Source organism: Apodemus sylvaticus, chromosome 8 (genome assembly GCF_947179515.1).
Source record: "Apodemus sylvaticus chromosome 8, mApoSyl1.1, whole genome shotgun sequence".
NCBI lineage: Eukaryota > Metazoa > Chordata > Mammalia > Rodentia > Muridae > Apodemus > Apodemus sylvaticus.
Genome location: NC_067479.1, coordinates 79,186,903 through 79,197,354, shown reverse-complemented (window position 1 = coordinate 79,197,354; position 10,452 = coordinate 79,186,903).

Below are 10,452 nucleotides of genomic sequence, written 5' to 3'. Positions count from 1 at the left end.
ATGCAAAGCCCCAGTTTTGCTTTGTATGTTTAAACCTCCGTTGGTATATTTCTCTCCCTCTTTTGTTAAGCATAAACATTTCTAATTACCTTAGATTCCAAAGAGAAGCGGGAAGGTCAGATTCCTGGATTTGTGATGACATTTATTAATCTCAGTCTGGTGAGATAGACTGGATGCTCTGTCTCCATGAATCATACATTTTAATTCTGGGCCACACCTCCAAGGCACACGGACACTGTTTAATTAAAAACCGAGGGTAAGAAAAGATATCATTTTGTTATTTATATATAATTTAATTTTGTTAAAAAAAAGAAAACTGAACAGAGACTGGTAAGTTCCATAATTGCTCTCCATGGCAGAGAGGCGAGCGTAGGAGGGAAGAAAAGAACGGTAAGACGCACGTTAGTAAAACACTTCTTAATATGACACAAGCTGAAGAAAATGCTACCTTGCATTTGTCCTCAATGAGGAGGCTAACTGTTCGCCACTGAGTAAAAAGTGCACTTTTAAAACTAATTCCTTGGTCAGAAGACAGAGTCCCGTCTAGAAGCTCCTCATTAATATGCTATAATGGTCAAATAGGAGATTAATAGCAAAGTCACTGGCTAAAGCAACCAGGAACCTGTTGATTAACAATAAGCCTCCAAAAATAAGATACCAGATTGCAAAGCAAAATCAAGACCCAGGGCAACAAGTGCGTCTGTAATTTATGCCTTCTTTATATGAGGCCATAAAGCTCTTTTATAAACGTGTTTTCCAGGCCCTGCTGTGAACTGTAGGTGTGAGCTTTTCAGCTGATTTATTAATTTTAGTTTCAATCAGCGTGTCACCTGCAGACACAAAAATGTAGGCCTCACCACAGAAAATACAATTTAAGAAAGAAAAAGAAAGAAAAAAGAAAAGAAAAGAAAAGAAAAGAAAACCCACGGGGCTTTAAGTCAGGAAACTTTGCCAGGATTTTTTTTTTTTAAGTTGAACACTGAAACGCCTGTTCTTTGAGATTTAAAACAACTCCGGGCAACATAATTTAAAAATTAAAATTAAACATTTTTGTCATACTTTGCAAGTCATTTTGAGACCCACAGAAGGGTGATGTGCGTCTCAGAGAACAATTGGCATCTCTTGTCCATAGGGATACGTTCTCCCCAAAGAAGCGAATGAACGAGTCCTCTGGGCAAAATGTGCAAAAAATTCTCAATTAGTTGTCTTTATTTAGTAAGCACTATGGGGTCCTCAACTGCACTATAGAATTATGGCAAGAGAGCTGAGCCCCGCACTTGCTTATTAGCATTCTCAGAGTGCTGCTGATAGCCGGGCTGTTGCCTCCAAGGGCTGTTGGTGGGACCCCCACACTCCCAGGCTTTGTCCTTTTGTCCTTCCAAGCCAGCAGGAAGTACTGCCCCATGTTCAGGGCATTCTGGGATACCTTCATTCCATTCACAGTTTGCACTACCGACTGAGCCCCAAGTCTTTTGTTATTGGCTATGACCATCGCGGTTATAGGTTTAAGTGGGGGAAAGAAAAGCAATCTGGATCAGTCAATTCTAAATGAAGGTTTAGGAAGTAGCCCCTTCCAAATGAACATCCTTGTTAGGGATGGAGTGGTTTTACACGGCCAAAGCCCCACAGGAAGTCCAGATCCTGGGTTCTAAAAGGGTCGCTGGCATTCTTTTAATCTCCAAACTCCCTTAGGCAAGAGACCGGAAGTGGCAATGGGTTAATGAACATTCTAGAAGGGCTCCTTACCATCCAGTTTTTATGCAGCATTCATTTGACTTCTGCTCTCCCCACCCCCAAACCCACCTGCCTTTAACCACTAGAGAGAGAGAGAGAGAGAGAGAGAGAGAGAGAAGACAAAACCAGAAGAGACACAATCAGCAGCGAGCGCCCAGTCAGAGATGCCTTTTCTAAAGAAGAGGGTATTTGCGGCTTCAGGGAAAACACTATCATTGACTAAATTAACAAGTTGTCTTATCAACCGCCATAAGCTTGGCAGTCTAATTAATTTAGTACTGATCAATAGTCCTGAATGAGGCATTGATTTCTGCCCGCCTGACAGGGCTAAAGCTGAAATCGCGTGCTCCCTTTGCCAGATACACAGAGGCACCCAAAGCTTATGCTTCAGCACATTAAAATTTTATTTCTCTCATCTCAGATGGGCATCTATGAACCAACTATATTTTATGAACCAACCAGAAGCACAAAAATTGGGATGGAGAAATGACTTCGGGAGAGAGAACAGGTTCCAACGAATCAGGGCAAGCAGTCCTCTGCCCGCTCCACCTTTGGAGGCAATATTCTTTGAGTGAGATAAAAACACTGGGAGAGAAAAAGGAAGTAAAGTGGCTAGCTTAAGACACCGAGGGATGCTCTAACTGCTTAACCAGGCAGGGAGGGCTTTGCTTCTCCAGACAGCAACACTCTTCTTGACTCTTATTTTTGAAATGATATTGTATTGAAAGTATTCTGACTTGGAGTAAGAAAAGCAGTCCTGTTGCCTGACCAAGGGCAGAGGTAGATAGATGCTTAGCTCCTGATAAGGAGAGCACCAGAAAGATTCACCACAGATTTGCTTTTCCTGTTGGGGTTGGTAATCTAGGGGCGGGGTAGCAGGGTAGGGAGGACCCCCTTGCCCCTCCCCCACACCTAGTGACCATTGTATTGGGGTGGAAATAGCCTAAACTATTTGATGTTTTCATTTCTAGCTTGACTGATACGATATTGATTCTCTTAAAACATATACTCTCTAAAGGGCTAAGTTGGTACTGTTTTCTTGCGTTCCAGGGATACTCCCTTGTGTTTTTTTCCCAGGTCCCCCCTGTTTGGGCTGCTGTTCCTTTTCATTGTGTAAGTCTTTAACCTTCCGAGACACAGCTGAGAACATTCTTTTTTTTTTTTTTGCCTGGCCACTGGACAGTTACCAATGCCTGAACAATACTTGAAATAAGTAATGTTGGACTTTTGAAATACCTTGAAGATGATGCCTGAGGTTTCAAACATGGGAAGACGAGAACTACACGGCTTGTCTATCTCAGAATTCTTTGTTTTTTAAATTCAGCACATATTACCTCCCCTCCCACTCAAATGAGAGAATTGAAAGCATATTCCTTGTGTTGCAGGGTTGAAAAAACCATCCAAGATGGCCCAAACAACAAAAGATTCATCTTCTTCTTTGTGCATTTACTTAACTTCATTCAGGTTATTAAAAATATGTATATTTGTATACATATATTTTAAAAGCCCCACCCTTAATCTCTTTGAGGTCTTCATGAGTTTCTGTTGCACTTTACAAAAGATTTTTACGAAGGAAAGGACCGGACAACCTTACCTTATATGTGTGGCCTACACCATTAATTGCCCCATGTCCTTTAGGGAGGCCTTATTCCTATGTAAATACCCTTGCATAATGTTACAGGCTATTGTTAGGCCAGCGCCAGTCAGTCGCCACTTATATGCATTTTTACTTCAATCCGCTGCTCAGAGAATGAAAAGATGTCTGGACTTAAGCTGTTTACCAACTGGGCCGAAGCCGCAGAGCCGCAAGGCTGAAGAAAGCCCAGGCATCTGCAGGACCAGGCTTTTACAATACAAGCAGCCATTTTCAGCTGAATTATTAACCCGCTCTGAAACTCTTCTAAGCTAGGCCTTTTAAAAAAGAACAAATGTGCTGAATCAAACGTGAATGAGCCAGAGCTATGAGGGGAGAAACCCTCTAAAGCACTATTGAACACAACATAGGTTTGTAGTGATGTTGTCTCAGTTGCCTGCTCCCTGCGCCAAGGAGGATGATAATGCTGGCTCAGTTGTGGCGATTGCCTGGTAATTAAACACTAGTGTAAGTACAGTAAAAACAGTACAGCCAGGCAAGCACCGCACACTCAGAGTCAGAAAACAGTGTGGAGAGATGAAAGGGCTGAGCTAATAGCTCACCACTAGGACCTGACATGCATTTGCTTGCTAAAACACAGTGATCGGTAAGTAGAACATGGAAAATAAAAGCTTCCCAGATCCAAATCTCATCGACTCTGACTTGTGTGGCCTTGAGGTATTTATACAGGGTGGGGGGAGTGGGGAGGGTGGAGGGGTGGGGAGGGTGGGGAAAAAGGACATTTTTACTTTTTAGCTATAGAACTTCCCTGGATTGTTACATGAAAATAAAGGTGCAAAATTCTACCAAAAGGAGCTAGTGGAGTGCGCAGGCGAAGGGTGTTCTGTTTATGCCTTGGTGCCACAATCAGAGTAGGGTGGAATCGGCCTTCAGAAAGGCGAGTTCATTTGCATGCTTATTAGAACCCAATGAGTGCTTAATAAGTGCTTATATGTGACAGAGGGAGCATCTCTTTCCATACTTAGTGTCACAAGAAAGATAGGCACCCCTCCCCCAGGTTGGGAGAAGCAGCCGAGTAAATTATCATCACAATGCGATCAAGTTCCCCAGTCTTTGCTGAAAACCATTTCTGTGAACTACTCAGCTTTGCCCTGCAGGTCAGCTGCAGCACCTCAGCCTTTGCCTCCCCAAAGTGCCAATAACCTTTCCTGAAGACAAATGCCTATAGCATTGCACTTCTAATTAAATACTCAGAGAGGCATAGATGAAAATACCGGCACTCAACTCACGCCAGTGAGTCCTGCCTTTGGCTGGTGGGAGCTTCCATATGCTGCTGTTGTTTACTCTGGAAGGAAACTGAGTCATTTAACATTTCAATAGGTTAATCAATTGGCAATTAAATGGAGAAATTGGTTAACTCTGAAAACAATTAACACGACACTTCATTAAGTACAGTTTCTAATTGCTGCAGCTGTGAGTGGAAATTAATGAGTTTGTTAAAGCCCCCGACTGGGGTGGCACTGTGTGTGTCCGTGCACGTGCATGTGGTGTGGTGTGGTGTGGTGTGGTGTGGTGTTTGTGTGTGTGTGTGTGTGTGTGTGTGTGTGGTGTATTTATGTGTGAGTATGTGTGTGTCTATGTATGGTGTATGTATATGAGTGTGTACATGCATGTGTATTTGTCTCTCTGTGTGAATTTGTGTGCTGTGTGTAGAGTGTGTATTTCAGAAAGTAGAATTTGCTGGAAAGTTGAGTTTTGTTCTATTATCAATTATTATTTAGCAGAAAGAGGCAATGTGTAACTTTATTCATTCTTTTAAGAGTTCATTTTAAATTCTTTTTTTTAAAGAAAGATTTATTTATTTATTATATGTGAGTATACTGTAGCTGTCTTCAGACACACCAGAAGAGAGCATCGGGTCTTATTATGGATGGTTGTGAGCCACCATGTGGTTGCTGGGATTTGAACTCCGGACCTCTGGAAGAGCAGTCACTCTTAACTGCTGAGCCATCTCTCCAGCCCCTCATTTTAAATTCTTAAAATATTTGATTTACAGCAGTTAATAAGATAACCTGATCCCCTCCTGTCAAATTACAGGTTGATGAACAAAATGAGAAAGTTCTCCTTCTGCTCGCTTTGTGGACAGAACTACTTTACAGGGTCAGATAAATTCCAAGATTTCTTTCTTAGTTCAAAAATGTAACACACATGTCTTAAAGTCAGAGTTTTTGCTGGGCAGTTTTTATGAATGGTTGCATCCTGACCTCGAGGTGAAATGACCGCCCCCACTTGCCAACTCTTCTAAGGTGAAAGGTCTCAGGCTAGAGACTGTAATAGGCTGACTCACATGACTGCTGCGGAGAACAAGAGGAAGTGTGTGCTGATTTGTAAAAGAAGTAAAAGATGTTTTAAAAAGATGTCAAAACCAAATGTAATTAATTTTTAGTGTGTGTGTGTGTGTGTGTGTGTGTGTGTGTGTGACATGTGGAAGTCATAGAACAACTACTTTCAGGAGTCAAGTCTCTTACCATGTGGATCTGCTGGAAACTCAGGATGTCTGACTTAGCAACAAGTGCATTTTCTGGCTGTGCTGGATAGTTCTGTGTCAACTTGGTCAAAGAGGAGGGACCCTCAGCTGAGAAAGTATCTCTATAAGATCTGGCTTAGGTAAGACTGTAGGGCATTTTCTTAATTAGTAATCAGTTAGTACAACCCACTGTGGGTGGTGCCATCCCTGGGCTGGTGGTCCTGAATTCTATAAGAAAGCAGGCTGAGCAAGCCATGGAAAGTGAACCAGTACGCCACGCCCCTCTATGGCCTCTGCATCAGCTCCTGCCTCCAGGTTCCTGCCTTGTTTGAGTTCCACTTCTGATTTTCTTGATGATATATAGTGATGTGAAAGTGTAATCCAAATAAACCCTTTTCTCTCCAACTTGTGTTTTGGTCTCCATGTTTCACTACAGCAATGGTAAAGCTGACTGGGACATCCATTTATCATCTCACCAATAATCCAAATAATTATTGTTAAGTGAATATCTTTGAGAGCTCATAAGCAAATTTAACTATATAAAGGACCTCCACACCCTCCTTAGTAACTTGAAAGTCCCTGGATATACTTATGTGAATAAGACAAACTCCACTTTGAGAGACTAATGGTCCATATTGAGGAAAATGTCATTTAAGTAGCCTTTAGTTGCAGCACCTCAGAGACAGGCAGGAGAATTTCTGTGAATTCTAAGCCTAGTATACATAGAGAATTCAGGTAAACCGGACCTTTATAATAAGATTCTGTCTTTTTTTTTTTTTTTTTTAAGACAGGATCTCACTATGCAGCCCTGGCTGTCCTGAACTCACATTGTAGGGCTGGCCTTGAACTCAGAGATCCTCCTGCCTTTGTCTTCTGAGCTCGGGATTTAATGGCATGTGCCACCACTGCCTGGCAAGATTTTGTCTTAAATACTAATGAATGATTGTTACTTATCAGGTACTTACCAGGTACTACTATTCTGAGTCTTCAGATCAGAAAAGGAGAACACATACACACACACACACACACTTGAATGAATGAAACTTGTGCACTAAAGATGTATCTGAGTGAACTGGAGAGTTTGCTCAGCAGCTAATAGCACTGATTGCTCTTTCAGAGGTTTTAAATTTAATTCCCAGCTTCCACATGGTGGCTCACAACCATCTGTAATGGGATCCGATGCCCTCTTCTGGTGTGTTTGAAGATAGCTACAGTGTACTCATATACATAAAATAAATCTTAAAAAAATAAAGAGGAAAGATAAACTTGTACCTAGGACTTTAATTTCCAAATTTGCTGGGAATTGAACTCAGGACCTCTGGAAGAGCAGTCTGTGCTCTTACCCACTGAGCCACCTCTCCAGCCAGAATTCTAAAAGAAAGGCTTAACCTAGATAGGTAAAAAAGATTATCCCTAAAAGGCTACTTGCAATTAGAAACAGCATCCTATAGTCATTCATCTGCTTTGCCATGGGGTCTTCCTCTTGGCTATCCCTCCATTCAATTATTTTTTCATTCAGCATACATTGATGGAAGTTGGCCATGGTCTGGATTTTGTGTTGTTAGAGAGTATTAATTGTTAGCACACAATAAGAAATAAGACAAACAAGGTCCCAGCCCAGGAGAAATGAGAGTTCCTGGAACTAATCCTGCTTTAGATGGGGAGTCGACAGGAGGCAGCACTTAAAACTTCTAGGGACAGGAAAACACAGCTGTGGAATATCTTGTTGAAGAACATTCTAGAATTTAGGGGTCTTTGTAGCTGCAGAACATCTGTGTACATAACCTCTCTCAGTTGCATGAATCACCATCTCAAATCTGTGCAAACTGGACTATATACCACCTTGAATTCACTTATTCAGGGTGAGCTAGGTAAGCATCAGAAAACTCTGAGGGCAGAGGCAGTCACCTGTGTCTGTGCTAGAGACAGCCTTCAGGGCAGTGCTGGTTGCCTGGCCTGAGTTGGCAAACAAAAGGCTTTTATGAATTATAAATGACAATTTGCAACCTTTTCTTATTTTGCTCTTGGGATCTCTTGAGTTGCATTCAATGAAGAAATCTATATTTGTGGCATATAGTCATAGTCCCAAAACTTCGTCTGGATACAAAATTGACCAGGGGAAACATTCCATCTACCTAATAGTTGCCAGTGCCCATGTGCAAGACTTTAGTCCATGGGATGTGAAAGAAATTACTTGGGCAGCTTCCAAGAAGAGAAATTTAAACATGTATATTTCTACTTCTATTCCTGGTCCTGTAGCTTAGAAGGTGGCTGTGTTGCCCTGTTGAGCCGTGCAGACAAAAGTTTCATTTAGGAGTTAGCAGAGCAGAACCTGTAGACCAGGGTGGCCTTGAACTTAGAAATCTTCCTGCCTCTGCCTCCCAAGGGCCGGGATTAAAGGTGTGAACCACCGCCAACCAACCAAGAGCTAGATTTATATGTCTTGCATAATGTGTGTGTGTGTGTGTGTGTGTGTATGTGTGTGTGTGTGTGTAACAACGGAGGTGAGTCACTATCCTCCTCACTGCACCACGCCCATCCTAACCTGTAGCCGAGTGCATACGTAACTGAAGATATACATGTGCTTGTTTAGTTTTCATGCAAGAATTGAGTCTTGGGCTGATTTAATTTAATTATAATTTAATTATATAATTCAGGTTTAATTCCCAGCACAGAATAAACTGAGTCTAATGGCACATCCCTTAATCTCAGCACTCTGGAGGCAGAGGCAAGACCAGAAATTCAAGATCATTCCCAACAATAGCAAGTTCAAGGCTAACCTGGGCTACATACCTTGTCTGAAAAATACACAAAAAAATCTTGGTTACAAATTGATATTGCAAAACATAGACCTTCCTCAGTGTTTCAGAGGTGACTGCTGTTTTGATTTTTATGGTTCACGTCAAGATGGCTGCTGTGCAAAAATATGTAGGACAAAATATTGGAAGTATTTTTAAGCCCATTTTTGGAAATTCTGTTAAAACTGTTGGAAATTCTGTCTTGATTCCAAGCTCATTTCACAATTAAATTTGTTAAGCTTGTTCTATGTGTGTGTGTATGTGTGTGTGTGTGTGTGTGTGTGTCTGTGTGTGTGTGTGTTGTTGTTGTTGTTGTTGTTGTTTGGCTTTTGGGACAGGGTTTTTCTCTGTGTAACCCTGGTCACTTTGGAACTTGATCTGCAGACTATGTTTCCTTCCGCATCAGCCTCCCTAGTGCTGGGATTACAGGCACATGTCACCAGGTTTTCATGACGTGTTGTGTTTCACTCAAAAGAAAACTGTGCAGTGAAAAGAGCACAATTCATACCATACTCAAGTCTTGAATCTGAGCTGAAGTTCGTGAGGCAGCGTTGCAGCCACTGCAGCATGTGTGGTGCAAAGCATATATGTTGTGTGCTCAGAGCCCAGGCTGCAGTGATGTCATGGGACACAACCAGGGTAAGCCTCATAGGAAACACCATGGACTCCACACACATGTATTCTTGTATTACATTTTGGTCCTAGCATGTCAAGCAGCCAGGTTTTTTTGTGACCTGTACTTTCAGTGTTCAGACCCATAACTTAAAGACTGTGAATAACCACTCGACCTCTCCTCCGTTTCAGACACAGTAAACTTGCAGAAGCCAGGCTTTCGATCAAGATGTTTCGCATCCTTTAACAACTGAGCACAGACTATTTATCATTTAGTACTCCTGGCAGACTGCACTTCTGTAAAGCTTTCCTTGAAATCTCTAGGCCAAGGGGCACTTACTTCTTCCTCCTCCCGGCTCCTAAGCTACCATTTCTACGCCTAAGCTCCAGTCAAACTCTCTAGGCCACACTGCACTTCTCCATTTACTCTGTGTACTCCTAGGATGAGATTACCACATCCCTCCCCCTCCCGTCCCCGGTGTTTATTTTCCCCCATTAGATGGTGAACTCTGGGGAGAAGTCTCTCATCTTTAGTTTCCCCAGGGACTAGTACTGAGACTGCTCCTTAGCTATGTAACTCAATATTTGACAGATGAATGATTCCATATAATATACTATGGAGCCGCTGATGATGGAGCTGCTCCTTATACTCCTCATGCTGAATAAAACATTAGAGGCATCACATTAACATAGCAAACAGGCATCTGTGACATTTGAGAAATGGCCCCAGGCAGTGCCCCTTCTCAAAGGAGACCCACTGGAATCTGAGATGCTGTGTTAGTTTGGTTACCACCTCTACCTGTGTGCTGGGATCCTTGAGTGCTTTATAAGTGATTAGATCTAGTAGGTGAGAATTTGCTTTAGCTAAGGTTTTATTAGCTTAACTGCCCATTGATTAAGCCAACAGGCAGTTATTAAATTCAATATAAAGCACGTTGCTGAACGTTGCTCCAGACACTGCAGGTACTATGAACAAATTACAATATTGAGAGCAGAAGGTTTGTGGGGAATCCTTTAGGACACTGCTTCCAAATGAGTTCTCAGTTCCTGGATCCCACCCGGACTCTTCAGAGTTCTCCAGTCACATAGGATCAGTGGGACTTGGCTCTCCATATTGAATCTGTTTTTGTATTATTACTATTATTATTTAATTTATTTTAATTTTACTAATTGGTGTTCTCTGTCTC